At 46.5% G+C, this 15,734-nt stretch overlaps 1 protein-coding gene across 3 annotated transcripts in view; it reads left to right on the forward strand.

Moving 5' to 3' along the window:
* Positions 1–1,273: 1,273 nt before the first annotated feature.
* The window catches only part of NR1H3 (nuclear receptor subfamily 1 group H member 3), a 47,956-nt gene continuing 33,495 nt past the window's right edge, over positions 1,274–15,734 (forward strand). For 2 of the 3 annotated variants that reach the window (XM_054027254.1, XM_054027253.1), the window contains exons 1-2: positions 1,274–1,510; positions 9,188–9,242. The gene's annotated coding sequence lies outside the window, so the exon portion shown is untranslated. The remainder of the gene's footprint in view (positions 1,511–9,187; positions 9,243–15,734) is intronic. The other variant, XM_054027255.1, reaches the window with a different exon arrangement.

Consider the following 15,734-nt stretch of genomic DNA (forward strand, 5'->3'; position numbering starts at 1 on the left):
TTGAGGCCATCAGAAAGGAGCTGTGGTTTCTATGGGGTTCAGGTGGTGGCAGTGGCTAGAGATGCCCAGCACTTTTATTCTAACTAATCAGATCTTCCTGCAGACTGTTTCTAAATTTACAGTTCCATTTCCTCCTTCCTTCTCCTCTGCTGCCCTCAGAGTCCTTTTTAGACTAAGGACCAATTGATCCCAACTCTGAGATCCATTTTCAGCTGAACTTTTTTTTTTTTTTTTAATATCCATTTGAATGTAAATAGATAGGGGTCCCCTTCTGCTTCCTGCATTACCTGCTTCAAGGTTGGCTCATCAACTTTTCTCCTCATTTATTTCAGGGATGGGGAGAACATGATGGACCCAGGTGAGGAAGGGGAAGAGAGCTGAGGAAAGCCCAGCAGAGGAATGGGACAGAACATAATGAAAGGGAGAGACACAATAGACTGATAGTAGGTCAGGAAAAGGATAATCTTGGAGACAAAGAATGAAGGGGAAGCAAGAAGTGAGTAAATCACATTTCTTTGTGTTCCCGTTTCTTGGTGTATTGAGAGGGAGCGGCAGGCCAGGCCTGGAATAGCTAACGGGGAGAGCTGCAGTGTAGCACTCAAGGGGATTGGTAGAGCTCCATGCAGGGAGTCCTAGCCCTGGTCTGGAATAGCAGGGGGGCTGCTGGCCAGGATTGAAGGTGTTCAGGAGAGATGTGTGGGGAGCGCATCTGGAACAGCGGGAGGTGCTGATGATCAGGAATGGGGTCCATCAAGAGAGTTGGGGGGGAATGGAAGCTTTCCCTGTGCCAGTCCACACTGTGTCTGATGCTATTGGTCTTTTACTTTAATGGAGATCAAATACTCCCCAAATGTAAAAATAAATACATCTGTAATATTTTCCAGGTGAAACACAGAGCATGCCCTCTGCTTCCTAACTGTCCCCATAGCTCAGAGGAAGAGGCCAATGGGGAGAGCAGTGGGCTCAGTGCTGAGCTCCTGACCTCCAGAGATGGTGAGCCCAATGTTTGCAGGGGAACTAAATATGGTGACCAGAGCTCAAGCTCAGTAGCTGCAGTAGTTTTGTTGCTGCTGTTCCCTGGCTGAATTCGACCAGGTCCCAGCCTTTCTGGCGGCGGGCCAGGTGGGAGGAGCTGGTTCTCTCTGTTTGTGTTGTCAAGCGGGCCATGCTGCCAGGATGTGGAGGTCAGGGGGATAGAGGGGGGAGGAACGCTATGGGGGTGGAGTTGGGGAAAGCTCAAACATGTGACTCCGAGGCTGCTGCTCACATTACATCACTGCAACTTCAGCAGCAGCTCCAAGAAGTAAATATTAAGGGCCGGTTGTGCTCACCCGGTCGCCCCTTCTCCTGAGTCCTGGCATTCCTGTTTCCCTGGGACCAACTGGGCTGCGCCGAACAGGTCACTCCCGCCCCTGTGCCCTGTGTTATTCCCGTATTGAGCAGGTCACGTCCAATCCCGGGGTTGCTGGCGTTCCTGTGCCACGGAGGAGCTGCAGGACGGAGCTTACTGGTAACTTCTTTCTTTTCACGCTGTCCCGGGAAATCTTGGGATTTGCAAAAACAACAAGGAGTTTGGTGGCACCTTAAAGACTAACGGATTTATTTGGGCATAAGCTTTCGTGGGTAAAAACCTCACTTCTTCAGATGCCTGCATCTGTAACTTTCACTCTATGCATCTGAAGAAGTGAGGTTTTTACCCAGGAAAGCTTATGCCCAAATAAATCCGTAGTCTTTAAGGTGCCACCAGACTCCTTGTTGTTTTTGTAGATACAGACTAACACGGCTGCCCCCTGATACTTGGGATTTGCAGGCACCTTCTTGTTCTGGCTCTACAAAGCTGTGCCTACCCCATGCTGGCTGTGCAGCATGTTGTTCCCATGAATCTTGTTAGGGTGGCCATTATGATGGGTTTGTAGTGGCATAAGGAGATTTAAGGTGAGTGACTCAGAAAAACACCTGATATATTGTTTGAGCATAGGTTTGGACTGTGGACCCCCGTGCAGCTGGGCAGTGTGGCCGAGGAAGCCATTCTGGCCTGTTCCCTAGGCATATTGTCTTCTTGCATAAAGAATGAGCTGAACTTTTCATGTGACTGTGATCCATCTTGGCCTGTCAGTGTGGGTAAGGTTGGGAGGCAGCTTAGGTGGAAGGAGAAAGGTGTCAAAAGGGGGTGAGATGCTTTTTGCACCCATTTGGTGCATTTTTGTTGCCCAGCTGCAAGATACCCATTTTCTTATGTCTTCAGTGATAGCATGCAGGAATGGAGAATGCTTTGGGAAGGGGGGGGTTCCCATTGAGCCAGGCTGTGGTCTCTCTTTAGGAGATACTCTGTAAGGTTTCTCTCTGACATGCTTAGATCAAGCTCTGCCTCTTCTGTACATGTTTTTGGGGGATATCACATCACCTGGGCCCCCACAGATCCAACCTGGCCCTGCTTCAGTGTAATGCTGCAGCTCCAGTGGTAGGGGAAGGTGACAGACTGATCTGCCATGATGGTTGCAGTACTCCTGTACATTATTCATGCTCTATTTGAGGCAGGGGGTAGCTGGACTCTTACCTGAATCCTCCTTTGTTTCTCTAAGTGGTTTTTAATTTATTCCCATGCATATGTGCTGGTAAGAGGTTCTGGACTAACATACATTAGGAATGGAGGTCCTTCTAATCCCACATGAGGTATAGCATGGGCAATGATAGGTCATCTTCCTCACATTACTGTCAGTGTTTCTCATCTTTGTCCTGGAGGGATCACATGTAGGGGTGCTGCCCTGAGTTATCCAATCCTTGCAGGGCCGGCTCTAGCTTTTTTGCTGCCCCAAGCAGCAAAAAAAAGCGCCGCCCCCGAGCCCCCCCCGCCGAGCCCCGCGCCCTCCCCCCCCCGCTGAGCGCCGCCGGAGCCCGCCCCCGCCCCCTGCCGCCGGAACCCCCCTCCAGCGCCGCGCCCGCGCACTGCCCCCCCTCTGCCGAGCGCTGCGCCGCTGGAGCCCGCCCCCGCCCCCCGCAGAGCGCCGCTGGAACCCCCCCCAGAGCGCCGCGCCGCCAGAGCGCCCCCCCCCCCGCGGAATACCGCGCCGCGCTCCCCCTGCCGCCCCTTACCAGGTGCCGCCCCAAGCATGTGCTTGGGTGCTGGGTGCCTGGAGCCGGCCCTGAATCCTTGGCCTCTCTACTGAGTGTGCCAAATAAGGCCAGTTGTGGTAGCGTTTTTTGTGTCGCGGACACCAGTCCTAGTAGGAACTGACTGATACCACAACTCATTTCAAACAGGGGCCATCCAATAGAAACAGCTTTTAGTCATTACTAACCTGTGCCGGATTGTAACTGGTGACGGAGAGGTGAAAGTCTTCAGATTCGATTTTAACCTCTCTAACAGTGGTTCCCCTCCAATCCCCTGCAATGTCTTTTATTCTAAATGTGAGCCTTTCTGTTTCTATTCTAAAACAATGTCTATACTTAAACCACTACGGCGGCACAGTTGCAGTAGCCCTTCAGTGTAGCCACTCAATACAGCGATGACAGGGATTCTTCTGTCACTATAGTTAATCCACCTCCCTGAGAGGTGGTAGCTAGGTTGACAGAAGAATTCTTCTGTTGACCTAGTGTTGTCTACACCGGGGGTTAGGTCGGCTTCACTATGTTGCTCAGGGGGTGGATTTTTCACATCCCTGAGCGACATAGCTTGGTCGACTTATCTTTTTAGTGTAGACCTGGCCCCAGTGAAATAAAAGGGATTAAATCCCCTAGTTTTAATGAAAAGTTGGAGACATTATTAATTTGTATTGCAGGCAACCATCAAGAATCAGGAACACATAGTGCTAGGTGTTGCACAGTCATGGTATAAAAAATGACCCCTGGTCTAAAGAGCTCACAGTCTAGATTATTACCAGAAATAACATGTGGATGAGACAAGCGCGTCAGGGGCGGTGGTGTCTAAGGGTGAGGTATCAGTAAGGCTGACTAGTTACACATTAAGCAGAGCAGAGATCTCTGCTCACTGCCTGCCTAGTCAGGTGGGGAGTGGATACCTCCGTTTAATGTATGATAACTTGTTAACTTTCCTGTGTCCTTGTCCTCCCCCTCTCCGAATTCCCCATTTGTCTGTTTCATCCACCAGTTACATCTTGTCATAACCTTGATTGTGAGCTCTGTGGGGCACAGACTGTCTGCACAACTGGGAGTTGCAGGCTGAGTCATATGTTGTCAAAAAATAATTTTAACCTATATTTGAAATAATATCTCAGATTTGACCTTCTCTTTGTTGTGTTTTGGTCTGCAAGTTGGTGACAGTGGGTTCTTTAGCCTGAACCAGACCTGTCAGTCATTGGTAGTAGGGGAATGCCCTTGTCCCTGAAGTTCCCTCCATTTTTTTGCCTTCCCAGTGGCCAGCTGCTCAGTCAGGTGCCTCAGCTGCAGGGCTTTACTGAGGGAAATTTCAGACTTGATTTCAGATTTCTGACTAACAGTTTGGTTTAATATTCTCAGCTGTGTCCCAGAGCTGCATTTGCCTTTTGGGAAGATTTCCCCCTCAGCTCTGTTTCCCCTCCTGCAGTGTTTGCAGCAGCTGGTGCCCCTGCAGACTTCAGAGAGACAGCGAGGCCAAGAAAAGCCAGCGGCAAAAGGAAGCGTCTTTGCCTCCTGCTTCATCCCCATATTAAGTGTCTCATTGGGGAGCTCAGCCGGCTCTACAGGCAGATTGCACCTTCCCTCATCAGCCCACTCTGGGTGGAGTTGGCTTGGCACCCCTTCCCCAGGCATGGAAAGAACCAGATAGAATTGTGAAAACTGACTCCAGGGGCAAGCGGTTTTCCCTTCTGTAATCCCCAAGAGGGGAGTGAAGCCAGAAGGGCAGCACGCTACATAGAAAATCAAAAATTGTACCTGCAACCCACACTAGCAGCCACACTCCTGACTGCTGAGGTCAGCCACCTCCTCCCCTCAGGCACTGGGCACAGCATGGACATTGTCAACACATGGTTGCCTAATGGTAGCTTAAGTACAAGCGATCATGACTTGATCACATTTATAATGTACAAACAGAATGAAGTCCAAACCAGTAATATATATACTTGTTGCATCAAAAAGGGCAGTTACACAAAGCTGAAAAAAATTATCAGCCATATCAGCTGAGAGGAATAATTTAATCAGAAAAATATGAATGATGATTTGGAGTTGTGGAAGCAAAAAAAAAAAAAAACCTGACAGAAAGGAAATGCAGTCACTTTACTAGATGCCCAAAAACCCTCAATCAAGGAAAAATGCTGTACTGGTTAAAAAGACGACATGGTTTAGAGGGGAAGAGAAGGCAGCTATAAAACCCCCCCAAAAACATAACAAATGGAAGAAAGGGGTCGATACTAATTAATATAAATAAGAAACTAGAAATAGTAGAAAATTGATAAGGGAAGCAAAGGGACACATTGATAAATCTATGGCCAGCAGAGTCAAGGACAATAAGGAGTTTTTAAAGTATATAAGGAACAAAAGAACCCTAACTATGGTATTGATACATTACTAGATGGAAATGGTAGAATGATTGATAATAATGGAGAAAAGGCAGACATGTTCTATAAATATTTCTGTTTTGTATTTGGGAGGAAAAAAAACAGATAATGTCATACCATAGGATGACACTCTTCCCACTGCACTAGTATCTCAGGAGGATGTTAAACAGCAGCTACTAAAATTAGACATTTTTAAATCAGCAGGCCCAGATAATTTTAATCCAAGAAGTTTAAAAGAGCTGGGTGAAGAGCTTGCTGGATTATTAATGTTGACTTTCAATAAGTCTGTGAACATTGGTGAAGTTTCAGAAGACTGAAAGAAAGCTAATGTTGTGCCAATATTTAAAACGGGTAAATGGGATCACCTGGGTGATCATAGGCCTGTCAGTTTGATGTCAATTTCAGGCAAAATAATGGTGTGGTTAATACAGGACTTGATTAAAAAAGAGTTAATGGAGGGTAATATAATTAATGCCAATCAATATGGGTTTATAGAAAATAGATCTTTTCAAAATTGATATTTTTTGATGAGATTACAAGTTTGGTTGATAAAGGTAATAGTGTTAATATAATAGACTTCTTGAGGTGTTGCACAACATTTTAATTAAAAAAACAGAACAATGTAAAATTAACATGACATACATTAAATGGATTAAAACTGGCTGAAAAGTCTCAAAATACAATTATAAATGGGGAATCCTCATAGAGCAGGTGTGTTTCTACTGGGGTCATGGAAGGATCAGTTCTTGGCCCTACACTATTTAATATCTTTACCAGTGACCTGGAAGAAAACTTAAAATCACCACTGATGAAGTTTGCAGATGACATAAAAATAGGGGAGTTGCAAATAATGAAGAGGACAAGTCACTGATACAGAGAGATCTGGGTTGCTCAGTAAAGTGGGTGCAAGCAAGCAATATGCATTTTAATACAGCTAAATGTAAATATATGCTTCTAGGAACAAAGAGTGCAGGCCATATTTATAGGATGGGGGACTATCCGGGGAAGCAATAACTCTGAAAAAGATTTGTGGGTCATGATGGTTAATCAGCTGAATGTGAGCTCCCAGTGTGACACTGTGGCCAAAAGGGCTAATGTGATCCTTGGATGCATAAATGGGAATTTCCAGTAGGAGTAAAGAAGTTATTTTATCTCTGTATTTGGCACTGGTGTAACTACTGCTGGAATACTGTGTCTGGTTCAGTGTCCACAATTCAAGAAGAGGTTGATAAATTGTAGAGGGCTCAAAGAAGAGTCATGAGAATGATTAAAGGATTAGAAAACATGCCTTTTAATGATAGATTAAATGAGCTCAAGAAAAGGTTAATGGGTTACTTATTTTCAGTCTATAAAGCATCTACCTGAGGAAGAAATATTTAATAATAGGCTCTTCAGTCTCGCAGAGAAAAGTATAACATGATTCAATGGCTAGAAATTGAAACTAGATGAGTTCGGACTGAAAATAAAGTGTACATTTTTAGCTGTGAGGGTAATTAACCCTTGGAACAATTTACGCAGGGTTGTGGACAATTCTGCATCATTGACAGTTTTTAAATCAAGATTGGATGTTTTTATAGGAATTACTTTGGTAAATTCTGGGGCCTGTGGGATACAAGAGGTCAGATTAGATGATCACAATATTCTCTTCTGGCTTTGGACTTGATTATTTTATGAACACCAGAGAGTGTGCTAAGAGGCATTTGGGTCCAGTTCCTTTTCTCTGCTGCCACTTCTGTAATAAGCCTCCAGGGATCCCTGCTGATTTCCTAGGGTAGACTTCCAGGGGAGAGACAGACCCATGTAGCCCATGTAGATCCTCCATCTGGCCCATGTAGATCCTATGCAATAGAAAGGGTTAGATTTTCTGGGGACTCCGTTCTTCAGCCCCTGGCCAGTATCTTCCCAGAGAGAGATAGAAGGGGTCCTTGTTTTGTTTCCCATAGGTGCGCTCACGCACACACAAAGGGATTTCTTTCTCCTTAGTAGAGAAAAGCCAGTTCTCTGAATGAAAGTTAGGGGATAAAAATAATAAAAGGTATATGTTAAACCAAACAAAATAGAGGATAGACTTTTTTCAGGCAGAGTACAGAGTCCTGTGAGACTCTGCTTAGGAGATCTGGGGCTTCCCTAAGCATGCTATAGCTATTTAACCCTCCTTGTGTTCCTAGGGAAGATATCATAATAGAGGAATGAGGATTTTCTGCCTCACCTAAAAGATTAGGAAAGGATCGGGCTGCTGCTGCGGGTCACAATGCCCTAACCATTTGGCTGTTGTCTTTGGCTGCCACTGCGGATTGCAACACTTTAACGTCCAGGTTATTGTACTTAGCCGCAGCTGCTGCAGGTTGCCATGCCTTGTCCTTATCCCCATCTCCTCCCTTTAGCAGCTGGCCATGGAGTGATGAAAGGTGGGGGAATAGCCCAGATATGGAAGAACAAGCAGGCAGTAAGGAACATCTTGGCTCACCATCTGTTTCTTTCTAGTCCTCTCATCTCCATTTTATAAGGCCAGACGGTTCCTCAGTGTGCTCCAGTCCAAGTTTAATCTGGTATCACTGCGAAAGATAAATGTGGCTATATTCTGTGGTGGTCAGGGACTCATCATTTCTAATTGAGATTTTTACCTGAAAGAATGTCCTCACTATACAGGCCCTTCACAGGCAGCTGACTCCAGGCAGGCATCACCTCAGCCCCCTCCCATAGGCATGAAAGGTATCTGTCAACAGCAGCTCAAGCACAATAAAAATAAAGGTGTGAAATGTATTTGACATTCTCTACATGCTTTCATAGTCAGTGCTAACATGGATGGTTAGTATTGCAAATATGATCCCCATCAATCTAAAAATTCCATAGTCGTCTCTCTGAAAAAGATAGTGAGACACAAATTTGTTTCATGCACATGTGGGGCCTTCATCATGGGCATGGGCAGATCAGTTTCCAGCTCTCTTAGACCTTGGCTACACTTGGGGATTCACAGCACTGCTGCGGCAGCGCTGTGAAGTGCAAGTGTAGTCGCGCCGCCAGCGCTGCGAGAGCGCTCTCACAGCGCTGCAAGTACTCCACCTCTCCGAGGGGAATAGCTTGCAGTGCTGCAAGCAAGCGTGCAGCGCTGCAGGTGCTGATTACACTGGTGCTTTACAGCGCTGCGCTCGGGGGGGGGTGTATTTTCACACCCCTGAGCACAGCAAGTTGCAGCGCTGTACAGCGCCAGTGTAGCCAAGGCCTAAGTGATACAGTGGGAAACTTTATGGAAAGCTGAAACTATTCAGAACAATAGGATTATAAATCTAGCATGCAGGGGGTCAGACCAGATGATCATGATGGTCCCTTCTGACCTTAAAGTCTATGAGTCTATGAGTCTATTTTTTCCTTTCTCCTGCCAGAGGCTGTAAAAAAGAATACAAATCCTATGGCAAGATGAAGCAGACCTTGGAGTACAACAAGAGGGAGAATACTATTTTACAAGTGATAGCTGAAACTAAGCTTGGCAAGCCAGCCAATTGCCTGGTCAAATAATGTCAAAATTGACTACTTATCATTTGGCTGTGGTCAAATATTCCAGCAAAAAATGCCCTGATGTAGGTGGTGGCCTACCTTTTTGGTTGCATCTTGTTGCCATTCTTTAATTTTTTTAGAACTTAATTTAATTGAAGAACATCTTGTCAAACCAACCTAATTTCCTTCTTTGACAGGGTTCCTGGTCTAGTGGATGAGGGGAAGCTGTAGATGTGGTTGATCTTGATTCTGGTAAGGCTTTTGATACTGTCCCTCATGATGCTCTCATAAGAAATGTGAGGCAATATGTGGTCTAGATGAAATTACTATAAGGTGGTTGGAAAATTGGTTGAAAGACTGCACTCAAAGAGTAGTTATTAATGGTTCGCCATCAAACTGGGGGGACACATCTAGTGGGGTCTGCAAGGGTCTGTCCTTGGGCCGACACTTCAATTTTTTCATTAGTGTCTCAGCTAATGGAGTGGAGAGTATGCTTGTAAAATTTGCGTATGATGCCAGACTGGGAGGGTTGCTAGCACTTTGTAGAACAGGATTAGAATTCATAATGATCTTCTCAAATTGGAAAATTGGTCTGAAATCCACAAGCACTACAGTTAGGAAGGAAAAATCAAATGGGGAATAACTAGCTAGGCAGTAGTACTGCTGAAAAGGATCAGGGGGTTATAGTGGATCAGAAATTTTATGAATCAGCAACGTGATGTAGTTACTAAAAAGACTAATATCATTCTGGGGAGTATGAACTGAAGTGTTGCATGTAAGAAATGGTAGATAATTATCCCCGTCTACTTGGCATTGTGAGGCCTCATTTGTACACTGTCCAGTTTTGGGCTCCACACTTTAAGAAAGATGTGGATAAATTAGAGAGATCAGAGGAGAGCAACAAAAAATCATAGAAGGTTTAGAAAACCTGACCATGAGGAAAAGTTAAAAAAAACTTGGGATGTTTAGACTTGAGAAGTAGGTAGCTTTCTTTGGTGGGATCCAGTATTGTGCCTTTAATTCAGGCAAGTAACCTTTACAACTGTTATAGCATTAATTTCTAAGTAAAATTCAAGAAATATTTTTCCTTCTGTTAAGCATCAAATCCAGTCTTTAGGAACATTTGGCAATCTCAGGCCAGAGAAGTTATGTTTCCTGTCAGGGCCAGCTCTAGGCACCAGCGTCCCAAGCATGTGCTTGGGACAGCACTTCTGAAGGGGCGGCATTCCGGCCCTTTGGGGTGGCACCTTTGCTTCGGTGGTGGCACTCCAGGTTTTTTTTTTTTTTTTTTCCTTGGGGTGGCAAAAAACCAAGAGACGGCCCTGTCTCCTGTAATGAGATCTGCTAGGTAGCCACATGGCCATCAAGACATACACTCTCTAAAACGCTATATATTGGACATTCAGACTTTAACCTTTGTTAATTTTCAGCAGGTTCTCTCCACTCCTTAATGCCCAGAGAAGACTAGAGGATAATATAACATATTATGGATGTCTATATTTAAAGGATGATCTTACTTCCTACTCTGGAGGCATACTGCTGTGAAAATCCTATTGCAATGAATCTGTGGACCTTAGCAGGATGAAGAATAGGAAAATTTATTTGTACTTACCTGCAAATTTCCTTTCTTCAAGTAATAAGTTCCACAGATCCAGTCCACTCTGAATACAAAAAGATCATCTAGAAAATTGGCATTCAAAGATTCAGATTTATTTCATTAGGGGAAACTTTTTTATCCCCTTCGAAATATGTTTAGCACAATCTGTACTTTAGGAAAACAGAACTGCGTTATCCTGGCTGTGGAAGTTGTCTCAACTGAAGGGAAGTTCAGGTAGTGGGGCATTCCTCCGCTGCGTGTGATGGACAGGTGTGGTTCTGCTCCCCAGCCGCAAGCAGGCTTAAGAACCCATTGTAATGTATCTGTGAACATTATTACTCAAAGAAAATATTTTTTTTACCTAAATACAAGTAAATTTCCCTGTTGATTTGATCCCATGATGTCGTTGTTCTTAGTTTATTTGATCAAATAAACTGATCTAATATTCTTCCACTAATATGTAAATGTGAGATTTGAGCTCATTTCAGCTGGAATTCCAGAAGGACTGATACATGTAATGTTATTGACCCTGTGGCCCATGCTGGACTGGACTGTGTTAGGGATGGGGCCTTTGGAGGCACCTAAATCTACTGGGTATTTGGAGACATCCTGTTGGAATGGAAGGCCTTTGCGTCTCATCTGGTGGGTGTGCCCTGAGTACAGCTATTTCACTGGCTGGCCCAGAACCAGCAGACTGTGCCTGACTCCAGGACTGTTTTCCAGCTGAGCATTTGTGGTGATGTCAGAGGCGGTGAGAAGGGACAATGTTTGGCAGGACAAATTCTGCAGAAAGTTCAACTCCACGTTTGGATTAATGCCTCAGAGGGAATTAGATCTACACACACACTCTGTTGCACAGACTGTCGCACGCCCTCTCACACGCTCTCTTGCTGTCACATAGATCCTCTCTCATTTGCACAGACTTTTTAACCCACCCCACCCATTATTCTTCATTTTGCAGCTTTACAGAAGATTTTCAGTTTCCTTACAAGTTGTTGCAACACATAGAGTTTCTTCTTTTCTTCAGTGTTTAATTGAATTCGGCCCATATAGCAGAAATGCAGTGGTCATGCTGACTAGAGCCAGGCAAAATATGGCTAAATATTGTGCAGGCTTCCTTCACACAGAGCTCCTAAAGTCCTTGCTCCTGACATGCTGTGAACCCCATCCACTATTTCAGTCCTTTCCCCTGCACCTTCACATCTCTGTCGATACCCCTAAATACTTCCTGGTACCACCTGATAATCCAGTTCTGGGTTCCCAAGTCCAGCTTTACTGCTGCACCTCAGTCTTGACTCTACTGTGCCATTATCTTAAGTGTAAAGACAGTAAATCCTGCCAAAATATTTGTTTTTTGGACATAGGGGGACTAGACTGAGATATGCAATAGCAATAGTTGAGCTAATTTATTTTGAAGTGACTATCTAGTGAATTAAGACCCCAGTCCCAGGATCTATCTAATTTATGTTTTTTATGTAGACCATGTTACTATGGTATCATTCTTCCTTCCTGGCCACTGTATGCAGACAGGGTGTTATTGCTATTAATGGGAATAAAAACATTTCCCTGCTGGTCTTTGGAATCTTCATGATTTTCCTGCCCATTTCTCAACCCAGTACCAAATCTCATTCCTCCTTTATTATTATTATAACTTATTTATTTGTATTGCAACAGAACCGGCAGGCATCAGTCAGGGCCCCATTGTGTTAGGGGCTATACAGACACACTATAAAGAGTCTGTGCTCCAAAGAGCATGCAGTCTAAGTTAGTAGTTTTCAACCTTTTTTTCTGACGACCCAGTTAAAGAAAATTGCTGATGCCCGTGACCCAACGGAGCTGGGAATGAGGGGTTTGGGGTGTGGGAGGAGCGCAGGGCTGGGGCAGAGGGTTAGGGTGCGGGGGTGAGGGCTGCAGGGTGGGGCTGGGAATGAGAGGTTCAGGGTGTGGGAAGGAGCTCTGGGCTGGGCCAGGGCTCTGGGGTGGGCTCAGGGCTATGGCAGGGGGTTGGAATGCGGGAGGGGGTCCGGGCTGGGTGTGCAGGCCCTGGGGTGGGGCCGGAGATGAGGGGTTTGGGGTGCAGGAGGGGGCTCTAGGTTGGGGGAGGGGGGCTCAGGGCTGGGGCAGGGGATTGAGGCGTGGGTTTACCTCCAGCGGCTCCCAGTCAGCGGCGCAGCCTGGGTACAGAGGTGCAGAAGGGGGCTCCAGGTTGGGGGAGGGGGGCTCAGGGCTGGGGCAGGGGATTGGGGCATGGGTTTACCTCCAGCGGCTCCCAGTCAGCGGCGCAGCCTGGGTACAGAGGTAAGCTTCCCGTCTCTCCTGGCACCGCGGACTGCGCTGTGCCTCGAAAGCAGCCAGCAGCAGGTCCAGCTCCTAGGTGGAGGCTCACAAGTGGCTCTGCGTGGCTCTTGCCTGCAGGCACTGGCCAGTGGGGGTGCAGAGCCAGTGCTTGGGCTGGGGGCAGCGTGCAGAGCCCCTTGGCCTCCCCCACCTAGGAGCTAGACCTGCTGCTGGCTGCTTCCGGGGCACAGCGCGGTGTCGCAGCCTGCCTTAGCTGGGTAGCACCATCAACAGGACTTTTAACAGCCCAGTCAGTGGTGTTGATCAGAGCTGCCATGACCCAGTCCCTTCCATTCCGCAACCCACTTCTGGATCACGATCCACGGTTTGAAAACCACTGATCTAGGCTATGGCAAGATGCAGCAAGTTGATGAAACAGACAGTAGAAGAGAGAGAGGGAGAATAACCTAACAAAAAAAACCCAGGTACGTTATTGTACAATAAGCATTACTGTCACCCTCTCTTACTCCCCATCCCTCTCTTCTGTTTTCCTCCTATTTCTTACTCCCAGGGGACCAGAAGTTGCCCAGTTTTGTAGAAATTAGAGAGGCAACAGGCCTGTTTGATAGAGAGAAATCTAGGTTTGGGTGTTGGAGGCAGGAACTCCTGAGTTCTAGTCCTGGCTCAGCGCTCACTCACCAGATGGCTTTGGGCAATTCACTTATCTTCCCTGTGTCTCTGCTTCCCTGGGATAACTTTTCTGTTTATTTTCTATCATTTCTTAAATGCCAATGGTAGGTTGGGCCATCTCCCTGCCCAGAGGAATTAGTGACAATTAGAGGTTTATACCAAGGAGTTGTGCTGGGGCAATCTGGGGAATCCAGAGGATGTGGTGTTATCTTTGATTTTTTCATTGTAATTCTTCCTCTCTATTCTCTTCTTGTATAGTGCTGGGCTGCAGAAGGCCTTTGGGAGGCAATGATCACGATGGTGGTCTCTCCTACCCTCCAGGATTTTTTTGGGGGGATGGTTAATTTGCTTTTTTCTAAAGAGTTTTGCAGATGAAAAGTACCAATAAGTTTGGATGCTATCTGCTTCATTTCCCACTGTTCCCACAGGGAGCAGAGCAGGATTGGACCCTGCAATGTCATTTTCTGGCCTTTATTGAGTTGTGTAGAGGAGCGGACTCACCCCTGCAGTGCCTCCTGCTGGTGAATTCCAGGAATTAGCTCCTTCCAGCTCCAGAGCACCCTCTGCAGGCCGGTGTCCCTCCCTGGAGCCCGGTGCCCTTTTACCTGGGGTGCTGCCCCCTGGCAGTACCCCCACAGTTCTGGGTCTCCCCCTCCCAGGGGAACCCCCACCCACTATCCCCACTTTGCCTCAGTTTTGGCTACTGCCCAGTCTCCATCTAGCCCCCATTCACTGGGGCAGACTGCAGTATCAGCCACTCATCACACGCAAAGGGGTTCAGACCTGCTGCCTCTGCCTACCCCTGGGCTGCCCCCTGCAACCCAGTACCTAATAAGCCTTACCAGGCCTGCAGCCTGGGGCTTTCCTAGGCTGGAGCTCCCAGGGCCTTTCCCCAGCCCTGCTCCACTCTAGGCACTTAGGGTACGTCTATACTTACCGGCTGGTTCGGCGGCAAGCAATCAATCTTCTGGGATCAATTTATCACGTCTTGTCTAGACACGATAAATTGATCCCGGAAGTGCTCACCGTCGATACCGGTAATTCTGCTCTGCGAGAGGAGTAGGCAGAGTCGACGGGGGAGCGTGCCTGCCACATGTGGACCTGCGGTAAGTACCTTTAAGTTCGAACTAAGGTACTTCGACTTCAGCTACGTGAATAACCTTACGAATAATGTAGCTGAAGTTGCGTATCTTAGTTCGAACTGGGGGCTTAGTGTGGAACACCCTTTAGTTAAGCTCCCTGTAGCCAGGCCCTTCTCTCTGTGAACACAGAGAGAGACTGTCTGCTTGAGCGCCTGGCTCAAGCCTTTATAGGGCCAGCTGGGCCCTGATTGGGGCGTGGCCTCAGCTGAGCTGGCTTCCTCCCAATCAGCCCAGGCATCTTGCCCTTCCACATCCCTCCTCCAGGGCTGTTTTAAACCCCGCGGGGCAGGAGTGGGTAACCACCCTGCTACAAGTTGTTTTTTGAATTACTGCCAGGATGAGGCTTCTGCCATTTCCCTTGCACCACACTGTCAAGCAATTATTCCTGATATTCAACCTTTGCTCTTCTCTGACCTCTCGCCAATTTGTGAACATCTTTCTGGGACTGAGGTGGCATTTCCCCAGATCCATATGGAAAGGAAATATTAGTCCTCAGAGCAGAAGTGTGAAGCCTCTAGGATTGAGGGTCACAAAGGACAAGTGCAGGATCCCAGGTGTGGTCTCTTCCTTGCTCCAAGATGTGGCATGTCTGCATCACTTCACAGTGGATAGAGAATCTTCTCTCAATCTTGCTTTGCTTCTCTGCAAGCTTCATGTTAAGATCAGTTTTGGTCCCCAGCCAATAACTCCCTGTATATATGTCCCATTGCACCATTCTGAAATATGGGCATTTCCCCTGGCCTTTCCTGCCCCTCTCCTTTGAATAACATTCTCTGAAAATGGACCAAGGAAAATTTAGATCTTAGAACTGGTGCCTCAAAGAAAAGCTGGTTGTCAATTTTTTTCCAGACATACATAATTAGCTCTGTGCAGAATGGGTATGAATGACTGAAGCTAGAGGAGGAATCTAGTAAAGAAGTGGGGCATGCAAATTTTCTCTCTCTGCTGACATTTGGTAGAATTTACAATAATCTATTTCCCCATGTTAAGTATCCTCACACCTTCTATGGGTCATCTCGATTATCACTTCAAAAGTTT

Source organism: Malaclemys terrapin, chromosome 4 (assembly GCF_027887155.1).
Source record: "Malaclemys terrapin pileata isolate rMalTer1 chromosome 4, rMalTer1.hap1, whole genome shotgun sequence".
Classification (NCBI taxonomy): Eukaryota; Metazoa; Chordata; order Testudines; family Emydidae; genus Malaclemys; species Malaclemys terrapin.